This window comes from Myxocyprinus asiaticus, chromosome 34, assembly GCF_019703515.2.
Source record: "Myxocyprinus asiaticus isolate MX2 ecotype Aquarium Trade chromosome 34, UBuf_Myxa_2, whole genome shotgun sequence".
NCBI lineage: Eukaryota > Metazoa > Chordata > Actinopteri > Cypriniformes > Catostomidae > Myxocyprinus > Myxocyprinus asiaticus.
The window spans coordinates 31,667,016-31,679,990 of NC_059377.1; the positions used below are offsets into that span (position 1 = coordinate 31,667,016).

The 12,975-nt window shown below is 37.2% G+C and overlaps 1 pseudogene; it reads left to right on the plus strand.

Annotated features, from left to right (window-relative positions):
• The first annotated feature begins 9,675 nt into the window (after positions 1 to 9,675).
• LOC127424976 (cytochrome c-like) lies at positions 9,676 to 10,242 on the plus strand (annotated as a pseudogene).
• The last annotated feature ends 2,733 nt before the right edge of the window (positions 10,243 to 12,975 follow it).

Genomic DNA, 12,975 nt, shown 5'->3' on the forward strand with positions numbered 1-12,975 from the left:
AAGAAATAACATGTATAATATGTTCAGTATGTGTACACGTATATGGAATACTGATAATTCAGTATTGTTGCACAGAAAATCAACGTGATACAGTAGGCTATTTATTTGTATGAATATAGTACTTATTTCTCTAGTAATAAACAAAGAAATGTATATCATTTGATAGTAAATATAGATGTGAAACAATCAGAAAAATACAATTCATGAAAGTGCAAAAAAAAACCAAAAAAAACAACAAAAAAAAAAACAACGACACTCACATAGGGTCTCTAATGATCCTACACACTTTTGGTACTTAAACTATTCTATTTTGGCATTTAATTATTGTGTTTGTTACACTATTTATAAGAGAGAGATTGAGGAATACTAAAGAGTACAATACAATGTCACTGAAATGCCCTTAAAAAAAACCTGTATTTTAAACAGTATTCATGGAATATATATATTCATTATTAAATATAACATTAGTAAACTACACACACTAATAATTAGACTCATTTTCTAAATAGTACCAATTATAGATTTAAAATATCCCCACCACTCACTGCCATGGATGTCATCTGCATGACAGTAATGCAATTAAAATCCATCTTTGATTAAATAAAATACCAAGCCATTGATGAGGGCAACTCTGTGGTCTTCAACACCTCATCCAGACATTTCCTGCATGTCAACATCTTTCATCTTTTACGTGGAAAAGTGTCACACCTTGCTCACTTACAAAAAATGTCTGAGTGGTAACTGAGGTCTTAATGAGCTTCACAGTTAATTAATTTCAACTATTGCGGCATGGAATGCTTCTTCATCTAATGTGGAGTGAGCCCTATGGTTTTGTTTTTCATGTGAATGCACATAACAGACTGCTAATACAGAGTGGAATAGATCTTATCTATCAGTATTTATGTTTACAACTGTTGTTTGCTGTATGTTTGTTAGTGTTACACTAAATTTAGCATTATGAAGTGCACTTTTTTTGTGCGATTTTTTGACATCCTCATTGGTTGTCCTTTTTGCCTTCTCTGAATTTGTAAGACCACAAGGAGATACATTTTCAGTTGTTGTCAGCATCAATTTTCCACACGGAATAGTTATTATTTAAGGCATGGGCAGCAACTAAAATAAATCAAACACCAGCAGGAATTAAGAAAATATATGTTTTATCCAGAAGTGTAGAGTTATCAGATCATTGATGAAATTCACTTTTTGAAAATATCCTCTGAATCTTAATCTTCTGGACAATGTAGAGAGACCTTAAGCACCATTGGTAACCACTTTTGTTTCCTTTTCAGTTGGACCTGTCACTGTGTTGCTATGAAACATTAAAGAAGGTCATTAGTGAATGAATGAAGGTAGGCACTGTGTGTGTTATTAAGTATTCAATGCTGTGAGTGGAATGTCATTTTGTGGAATGTCATTGTGAGCATGCTACTTTGCACATGTCCACATGTATAAAATCCCTGTGATGCATGTGGACTTCAGTGAAAGACTGTAAGATGTCCTACTCCACTCTCCTCTCTTTAGCCCTTAGCATCCTGAGCAGCTTGATGGTGAGAGGGGTTACTGCTCTCAGACTGCCCCTTCCAAGTGACATTGATCCTAACAGATTTACATGGGGGGAGTCTCCAGGGGTAAGTGTTTTACTCTCTCTCTCTTTCTAACGTTTCTCAGGCCTTTATTGTCTGAGCAGTCAGGAAATGTTGGGTGGGAATTCACAGATGTGCCAAATGATGGGTCCAAAAGTCAAATGTAAAGCAAAGTTTATAGAAATGTGAACAAATGTTGTCAGCACAATCTGAGTGGGTTGTCTAAAGGAACATTTCTGGAGAAATTTAAATGACATATGATTCACTAAACCTTTTGACTAACATAGTGCTGGTTTTTCTTCTATGTAATAAATAATGTTTTTCAGGTAACCTAATAAATGTGCTTTATGTGGTAGGGTACAACAGGGCTAAAGGCCCCCCCAGGGTAAAAGGCTATTTTGATTTTATTTTCTCCCAAAACATTAAACAGTATCGAAAACTACCACTGAACTTTCCTTAACACCTGCTTAGTCATTCACTATAGACTGCAAAATATTCCAGATCCATGAGATCATTACATGCAATATCTAAAGTTTGATTTTGAGGTAATTCTGTCTAATATTTAATCATATTTCAAATGTTGCAAATTTATGTAGCTAATGAGAATGCCTGAAATGATCACATTTATTTTTAGACAAAATACATATTTATCATTTTCAAGGTTTTCCCATTTCCATTTTTGTTCAAGGTGATTAAATCAAAGGTTTTTTAATAACTGTACAATAAGTGAAAGGATAGTGTTTGGGGTAAAAAGCCCCCCTGTTGCAGGGGCTAAAGACCCATATAAAACACATTGTTTTTCTTAAGTGTAGGGAATAGATTTATTATGAAAAATGGCTCACATGACTGATCCAATCACAATGGAGATAAATTTGTTTATAGAATACTTGAGACTTGTTAAATAATATTTAATAATTGATATGTTTAAAAATTAACTGGCTTAATTAGGCCTATTCAAGTCAGATATATTGACTGAATCGACCTGTCTACGTTAAGTAACACAAGGGTCAGATCAGACAGAAATGGCACTGCAGGTTTACACCTTTTACAAGTACATTTTTATTTTTGTTTTCAAAGATCGCTCAAGATATTCCATGGAGTCTGGAGATTGTGGACTTTACTCTTAATGTTGCCCCAACCAGTGTTCGTGTGAGTTCTCCCACCATCTTCCGACTTCACCCAATAACTGTAAAACCAGCACATCTGCACGGCAATCTACCGCTTCGCTTCAGCCGTGATGCGCAGGCGGGCGCAGGTGACCGTGCACTCAAGTCCACCATCAACCTCCCTCAGCGGTTCGGCCGGTCCTGCACTATGTGTGCGCGCTCAGGGATGGGGCCCTCAGCAACACTCCCGCAAAGGTTCGGGAGGCGGAACGTATTCAGTGTAAACCCCTTTCGTGCCTTTACTTTGTACAGACGCACACCTGAATCACCATTTCGAAAAGAAAGGTAAATGTTTTGAAATTCAACATTGTATGGAATTACTGCAACCAATGCAAGGAATTATTAAGTGTAGTCTAACAATAAAATAATAAAAAGATAAAATAAAATAATTATAGCGTAGGCTACTTTTAAAATAATTCGAATTCCATTGGGACCCTTCAGTGCAAACGTGTTCTTGCGCTGAAAAGTTCAAGACGCAGCCCGACGAAAGACCAGGGGCTGGATTCACCAAATGTTCTTAAGAAGAAATTTCTTCTAACTACCATTCCCTTCTTAATGTGTAACTTAAGAAAAAACTTAAAGAAATATCAAATAACTTCAGAAATATCGATTGCCTGCCTCCTGCATATTAACGCCTGCAATCTTTGTTACGTTAATTGCTGTATTTTATTTCTCTCACAGGACTCAAGTCCGCGACTACTTGTTTGAAACAGAAGACTCAGAAGAAATGGTAAAGAGCACAGAATACACGGCTCTAGACTAATGTAGCCCACAGAAATGACAGCGGTTTATGGGAGATGTTTTGTTCGTCAGTATGATGAATTGATAAACTGATGTTTTTGCATCTGTACTCTGCCTGCTTGTAAATGGTTTGAATAAAGTAAATTGTGAATTAACCTGATATGCCTCCTGATTGCTGAATGAGCAAGCTATCAGTGCATCCATCTATCAACACTAGGAACAAGAACGCTACAGGTTAGGTAAAAGAGTAGGCACACTGAAAAAAACTGCTTTGAATTTACACGATTTAATCATGTACATCGGTTCCACACGAATCAATGAAGTAACATCAACATATTTTTTCTTCTTGGTTTAGATAATTATTTCTATGTCAGAAAATATCATTTGTTCACATAATTTCAACATAATTGAATAAAGTTATTTATAAAAGATCCAATTAAGAAGCCTCAAAATGATTTTGTGTCCCTAACATGATTCATTTCTTTAGTTTTACATTTTATTTTTGTCACATTACTGATTAATGTTGTAAGATTATGCTAGTTAGCTAACTTATCTAGCAATATCATACAATAGCATGTTAAATGCTAAGTACTAAATGCTCCTTGAATAATGCAACATACGTCTTGTGTACCCATCCCTATAAGCAAAAGCTCCAATCTTCTCCACAGTGATAACCCAGCATAACATTGTCGCTTCTAAATCCCAAAATAACAACAATAAAGGTACACTCAGCGATTCCTGAGAAACACTGTTGATATATGAACTCTACTGCCAAAACAAACACACCCCTCCCTTCAGTGCTCCTTTGGAAGCTCCGCCCCCCAAATTCATGCACGCGAGATGGTTTTACACACACCAGCTCCAGACACTCACAACTCTCCTGCTACTAAATCTAACATCACAACAACAGCAAATGTGGGATCTGTGAAACATAGCGAAATTTATTTTACCCACCTATCGAGAAGAAAAACAACAACTTCTGCATCATCTTCAAGCCTTCTATCTCTCGGAGGTCTCTCCACTGCTGAAAAGTGTCGCCGATGTCCATGCGGCTCCTAGCCATCAACTTATCGTAATCTTTCTTTTTTAGTTTATATTCGTCTGACCTTTTTCTTTTGGTTTGTTTCTCAACCATTTGCCCTCCTTGGAGTTTAGAAAGTTCACATCAGCCAGATTTGCCATCGCTCTACTCCTCTGGCTTTGCCCCCACCCCCCATCCTGTGAACGAGCAAGAACCACCCCCTGTTACTGACTGGCTGGAGAAGTGTTGTGTGGATCGGTCTGTTCCACTTTGTTTTTGTCTCATTTACAGAGCCAGGGCTGTGTACAAATACTAGATTTTTTTTCAGCCCACCCACAGAACAGACAGCTAGCAGACTGTGAGGAGATATTTGCAGAATTTGACAAAAATGTATTGGATTAGAATTACTGAGTGCACCTTTAAACACAATCAAGTCTCCCCTTTTTCTCATCCTTCTCAAAAATGCATAAAATAACTAATTTTTACTCTCTGCATCAAGTCCCGTACAAAGCATGCTGGGAACTACAAATCTGTTTGCCCGTGCTGAAGATACATGATTGGTGCACATTTTAGAGAATGACATTAATCGAAGAAAACAAGTTTAGAAGAGAAACACAGTTTTGTTGTGTAGATCACAAATAATATGATTTATTAAATTGGACAACCTGCTTTTTCCCATTTTTCCAGTGCATTTTGAAGTTGAGGCATGCAACACACAATTAGTGATGCCAATTCGTTTATTATTTAAAGAAATTATAAAATATTAAGAAATATGGATACAGCTCATTCTCAAAATAATTTAGACTTTCTGACTTACAAAATATTGACATTTTTAAATCAGTTCAGTTTGGCTGAAGGCAATTTTTTAAAAACATATTTACACTATTTTTATTTACAGGACAACTTGACTGTTGTTACTTATTTTTGTTTCACAAATTTAGCAAGAGTTGTAACACCAGTAATGATAACACCAGTGACAAATTGTCTTAAAATATTAATTTTCTAAGATGTTGTGAATAGCATTACAAAACATACATTAAATCAATCATATCATTAAATCATTTTTTTAAATAACAATCTTCACATGAACATTAAACAATGTAACACCAATGACCTTTTAATAAACCATGCATGTGACAAAATTGCAGTTAAAATGTAAATTAAATAACTTTTTCAAAATGGTGGGGGAACAATATACACTGTAAAAAAAAAACAAAAAAAAAACATACAAATAAAAAAGTGACTTCCGAAAACAAAAGACAAGGAAAGCACAGGGCCAAGATGGCGTTTCACCCTTGTGTCTTAGATTCTGTGCTAACCAGCTGGCCCATCTTCACATTGATTTTCAATATCAATTTTCTTGTCCCAAAGAAACCAAAAATCACAGGACTTAATGACTACAGACCTGTCGCCCTGACGTCTGTGGTCATGAAATCATTTGAGAGACTGGTGTTGGCCCACCTGAAGAACATCACTGGACCCTTTCTAGATCCCCTTCAATTTGCTTATCGAGCAAACAGGTCTGTGGATGATACAGTCAGCTTGGGATTGCATCATATCCTGCAACATCTGGACAGACCAGGGACATATGCAAGGATCCGTTTTTGTGTATTTCAGTTTGGCTTTCAACACCATCATCCCAGCTATACTCCAGAATAAATTACACCAACTCTCTGTTCCCATGTCTATCTGTTAGTGGATTACCAGCTTTCTGACAGACAGGCAGCAGCTTGAGAGACAGGGGAAATTCACTTCCAGCACCTGTACAATCAGCACTGGTGGCCCCAAGGGATGTGTGCTCTCCCCACTACTCTTCTCCCTCTACACCAATGACAGCATGGCCAAGGACCCCTCTGTCAAGCTCCTAAAGTTTGCAGACGACACCACTGTCATCGGCCTCATCCGAGATGAGTCTGCATACAGAAGGGTGGTTAAACAGCTGGCTGTCTGGTGCAGTCAAAACAACCTGGAGCTGAACACGCTCAAAACAGTGGAGATGATTGTGGACTTTAGGAGGAACACCCCAACACTGACCCCCCTCACCATTCTAAACAGCACTATGACAGCAGTGGAGTCATTCAGGTTCCTGGGCACTATCATCTCACAGGACCTGAAGTGGGAGACCCACATTGACTCTATTGTGAAAAAGGCCCAGCAGAGGTTGTACTTCCTTCACCAGCTGAGGAAATTCAACCTGCCACAGGCGCTGCTGATACAGTTCTACTCAGCTGTCATTGAGTCTGTCCTCTGCACTTCAATAACTGTCTGGTTTGGTTCAGCTACGAAATCAGATATCAGAAGACTACAAAGTAATGTTCGGACTGCTGAGAGGATTATTTGTTGCCCCCTGCCCTCCCTTCAAGAACTATACACTTCCAGAGTGAGGAAAAAGGCAAAATCACTCTGGACCCCACTCACCCTGCCCACTACCTTTTTGAACTGTTACCTTCTGGCCGACGCTTCAGAGCTCTGAGCACCAGAACCGTCAGGCACAGGAACAGTTTTTTTCTCTCAGGCTATCCATCTTATGAACAGTTAAAACTGCCTCACTGAACAATAATTAATGTGCAATTCACAGTCTAATCTTTTTTATACTTATCCAACACATCCAACCTCTTCTGCCATTACATTCCCTTGCACTGTATATAACAGATTTGTATTTAAATTTGCACTATGTATGTGTATGTGTGTGTGTATATTTGTATGTGTGTGTATATTGTCTTATTGTGTATTCTATATATACCTTATTTTCAATACAATTTTCTTTTTATTTATTTTTTATTTTTATTATTATCTATGTCTTGTTGCTGTTTTGTATTGTTGTGCACTGGAAGCTCCTGTCACCAAGACAAATTCCTTGTATGTGTAAGCATACTTGGCAATAAAGCTGATTCTGATTGTTAATCCAACTTTAGCATGACATTTTTTGTTGTGTCAACTCAAAAAATCTAGTTGATACAACTAAACCTTAAAATCAGTTTTTACAGTGTATGAACATTTGAGCAGCTTTTTCTTCCTCTGAACTTTGACTTTGGAAGTTCTTTTTCACAACTTTTTATATTTTAAGTTATTAAAATTAATTATTTTGTTTAGCTTTTTTTTTTTTTTTGTACACTTGTTAGGCCTTGCACTAATGCTTGACCTGAGAAAACAAAATGAGTAAAAAATAAACAGATAAATAACTGTAAATGTCATAGAAGTGGTGTACCAGCTGAAGGGGACAAAGTTTTTTTAGGATACTGAAATACATTCAAATACATTTTAAAATGTTTTATTGTAAAACAATAGTCACACCATTTCAAATGATTTAATTAAAGGTTAATAGAAGGATGCATTTTAAATTGGGTGGCTTCACAATTTTTAATCTTTTTCATGACTGAAAACTCAAGGGACACCATATTTTGATAATGATGCATAAATATAGGAAATGTTGAAACAAGCCAACTCGAATACATCACATTTGTTTTTTCTTTCCCTTTTCTTCATTAGTTTATCCGGTCTTTCCTCAATGTTAAATACGTTTAAAAAATAAAAATAAAAATAAAAGCAGACATGGCACTGACCTTCATCTACAATGCTGGTACATTAAACAAGAACCCCCAGGTAGCACAGAAAGAGTTAATCAGCATTTAAGCAAATACTATAAATGCTATTCACACAAATCTAGCTCTTATTGTCCTTTGCTCTCTGCCACCCACTCCTGTCATGACATTGGCCAGCAACAGGAGAGTTGACAATCAATTTGTCAGCTTTATAATGTCACAGCTCTGATTAGTTGGCCTACTAGTTCCAAAAATGCCCTTTGGACCAGGCTGAATACGGAAGGCCACTTAGCTTTCACCTGCAAATGCACTCAGCAGTACGATGCTGAATAAGACTGAGGGTGTGAGGAGGACAAATTAGGCTCTCTAATTAACTGGTATGTTTCATTTTGATCCATAAAATGGCCCGCTACAAGCTGCCAAGGAACCGAGGATGCCTCAACAATCACCAGAGCAACATAGTATTTTTCAAATTTTCTAAACACACACCCACACACAGGAAATATTATATAAAACCCTTTCTTTTCTTTAGAATCCATAGTTGATGCACAGAATGGAGGTGTGATTTATCCCCATTTCCTCTGCTTACTGTAAGAAAAAACACATGCAATCATTTGAGAAAGAATATTGTAATTAATGCAATACGTCAGAGTGATACAGTCACCCCCCTAAGACAAGCATTCCCCAAGGAACTAATCTCTTCCAGAAAATGTAGCCCCTCAAATCTAAACAAAATATGAAATTTCAGGTAGGCTATTCATACCCATGGTCAGGTTAGAAGTGCTTTTAAGATGTTATTTGTTAAATTCAAAACTCAGAGTTTGCTTTCAATTGAACAGAACTGAAAGCAGGTTCCCATGTGTCAAGTGTAAGGTGAGAGTTTAAACAGATCATAATGTCATGAGGTTACTGATTTGAGCTGTAGTAAAGACACCGCTCAAAACATTTGAGAAGGGCACCTTTAGATTTGTGAACAAAATGGCAGGGGCTCGCAGCCCTGTAGCCCCTGTTCTGTGCACGTCAGTGGCTCCCATCTTCGTTGAAGCAGCCGTTAACGGCAAGCATGTGACTTAAGTAAGCGACCTCGCATCATGGCTCTCTGGGTGTCGACATTGTTTCCGTCAGCATTTGAGCAAAGCCAGTGACCTTAACAGATATGAAATAAATTAGCTGCCAAATCAGCTTGGTATTACGTTGATGTTGTAATAAAAATAAATACATTTAAAAAAACAAAAATGATCATGTGAGACAACAAAAGTTGTTCCTGTCTGTACAGTAATGACTGATATGAATACAAGTGAATACAAACCTTAATTTTATTGAGGAAGATTCCCCTCAGGACATTTTCTCAGGACAGGAGGCAAAAATGACAGTTGAAAACTGGGTTGACCATGGTGAATTTTACTGTCGGTGACAATGACCCAGCCATTAATCCAGCAAAGTTGGGTTAAAAACTACCCAACACTGTGAATATAACCCAACAAAATGACCCAGCAGACTCAACCGAACAATATGGTTTAAAAAATAACCCAGCAAAATTTAGAGTGTACTATCCCTAATACATGCCCAATGTAATATCATATCTTTTTGCCAAGCCCATCTGTTGTATTTATGACATTAAAATGGAAGGAGACATAGCAAAAAGAAAGAAGATCTTTGTTCAGAAATGATCTAGGTTCCACTTGGTAAGCACAAGGTTGACCCAAACCTACACTGGCTCTTAGGTCACAAGAATGGCCAAGCTCCTGGCTACTCCTACATACAGGCCAACATGGAGAAGAGTGAGTGTGGGCGAGAGAGAGAGAGAGATCTAACTGTGATGAACATTCTTTCAATTTTGTTCAAGCTGTCTGTATTGCAATTCTTGACAAACAGGTATAGTTGCATAGAAAGAATACTTTCAATGATATTCTTTCAGTTTAACCTAAGTTATATTTGTAACCTCACATTAAAGCATATCCATTCTGCATAATGAAGTAATAGTGTGCATTCAGTTAAAATATATAAAAAGCATTGGTGTGGTTAGTTTAGGTATTATCTGGGATGAAGACACACTTATGGAGTAGTTATAGAATCTAAAGTAGTACATTCCTGGAACAAAGTTGATATTTGCTGGAATCCAAGAGGAGGAGGACAGGGCTGATCTTATAGCATATTTGAAGAAATCTAGCTCAGCCACGTCAACTTAAAACATGTTTTCTGTAACACAGTTTAAACACACATACAGACAACTGGGTAATATTTATTTAAGAAACTCACACCCAATTACACTTGAACTGTGATTAGATTCACTAAACACAGATACAAACATGCATAGTGACGCTTCTGCACCTAACAATTCTCCATTTCACCACCAGAGTTCACCATCTCCCTGTTGTAATGGTTCATCACTACGGTTACAGTTAACACCTGTTCAATGTTTGTTCGCCTAGTCACATGTTCATTTAATGTAAGTGTATGTTTCCAGTTGCTTTCATGCTCATATTTTGGAACGTTCTATTAAATACTTTACATATTTCTAGAAACAGTTTACGTGTTCTGTGCTTCTGTGGTATTATAATCCCATATATATTTGTTGCCTGTTGAAACAGCACGTAGGATGCCACTAATTTGCTTTTGTAAAGCAGGCTGCTATCCTATGTTGCTGATGCATTGTGTGAGTTTAATATTACATTTAATAGATACAACTCTGTGTTTTAGACCTTTTTAAATAGGGTGACCAGATTCCTGCTTGTGGAAAACAGGACAGCCCCCTCCCAGCAAAAATGAAATTGACAAATCCTTACCTAGGCGTAGATCAATACGAATTAGAGGGTGCATCCGCATCTGTAACTGCTGTCACCTTTTACTTTTCGCTGGCAGCAGTTTATCTCAGTGTGCACTTCTCTTTCGAGAGTTTATCATAAAATGCAGAGCAGTCCAGTCCAAAATTAAGACGTACGAAAAGCATTGCCTTCATGACTGTTACACTGAGTCGAGATTTATCCACTGTCCATGCTGCGTTCGTTAAAGGAATAGTTCACACAAAAATGAAAATTTGCTGATAATTTACTCACCCTCAGGCCATCCAAGATGTATCCGAGTTTCTTTCTTCATCAAAACAGAATTTAAGACTTTTAGGATTTCATTTCAGGCCTCCTCCTGTAAACAATGCAAGTGAATGTCCTCCATTTTTTTGACGGTCCAAAATGCATATTTAGGGTGCACCAAAATAATCCACATGACTCCAGTCGCCAAATAAAGTTCTTCTGAACGCAAACGATTGATTATTTTGAGAAATAAAACAATACTTATATACTTTTTAACTACAAATGTTCGCTTCCGTACATCTCTGTGATGTGCGCTCATGAGAGGGATGACTTAAGCTCGTTTGTAAGGTCACGCGTCACGTGGAGGAGGAGTCAGGAAGCGCATCATTTTTTTATTATTATTATTATTATTTGGAAATTATTTTTTAGTTTATTCTATATTGTTTTGAAATTGTTTTGGACTGTTTTGGTTTGTGAACGGCGCTTGGTCTGTGTTCTGTGCAAGTTTCTATTGTAAACAATGACGTGCTTCCTCATTTATACAGCCCTATACAAGTCTATTTCAAAGCTACTTGAGATGTGGCACATACCTACACACAATAGCTTCTGTAATGCTGCTAAACTACCAGCAGGTAGAGCCTCTCTGGAAGTATTACAAAAGATGTGCCAACTTTGAGGAATGTGCCCGGAGTTGGTTAGAAGTCGTTAGAACTTCCCAGGTTCTGTTTAAATAGTCTATCTTATAGTATCTTTTAGACAGTCTTTTCAGTGAAAATGTCTAAACTGCTTCTACATAGACATTATGATTAATTTGACAAACTTTAATCAGCAGATGAGGGGGAAATGGCATTTGAAATTCTAATGCCAGGGATTTGATTTAGACATTTTGCATACATGCTGCACTTGTTGCCCATTGTTATGGGAAAACCATTTGCTTTACTCTGTACTCAGACTCTGAGACTTCCCCCAAAGCTGACAACATGACATACTAATCTCCATCATGCAAAGCAGCACACACTACTGTGTTGAAAGTGCTGCACTTTAGTGCACTGGCGCGTGAATGTGTCTAAAGTGACTCCCTTTTAAAACATACGTGAGTCAGGCTCAGTGGTTTAGTGCATACCACTGATGGGAGGATTCTCTAGAAGAAGGGTGTTGGCAACGTACTAAAGTCTCTTTTGTTAGGGCAACACTGGGATGACATGCAAAGTAGATTTGTAGATTTGCATTTAGGTATAAAATTGAGATGATCTTAGGTTTTTATACCAAAATCTACCTTTAGGGTATGGTTTTAGTGTTTACGGCTTTACGTTGTCATGGTAACGAAGTCGTAAATTTGGATATAACTTAACACATAAAAGGTTAGCAAGCGATTTTCTGACGTATTGTTTACGTCTTGTTGCTATACTTTTGAAACAATGAGTATTTTAACGTTAACATTTACAGATTGGCCCCATTCATTTCCACTGTAAGTGCCTCACTGTAACCTCGATTTTTGCTTCTTCTTCAAAAAGAAAAGAAAGGACGACTAGAAACTAATTTTTGAAGTAATCAATATTATTAGATGGATGGACAGACAGACAGACAGATAGATAGATAGACAGATAGATTGGTTACTATTATTATAAGTGTTGTATAAACTTCTAACTTCTATACCTTATTGTATATGTTTTTATAGATGTATTCAATTAATTCATTAATTCTGTTTAAATAATTCATTTTGAACTCCTTTCCTAGATTTCCCTGAACTACGTAGCATTTGCGTGGTCTATCTGTTGCGTGTAAAATTGCTGTCTTTCGATAGGCTACATGTCACTCTTCACAGAATTTCATTGGCTGTCTAAACGTCAATCAAAGTGAATCCCCGCCCTGACCTTGTTCACCTCACCGCGG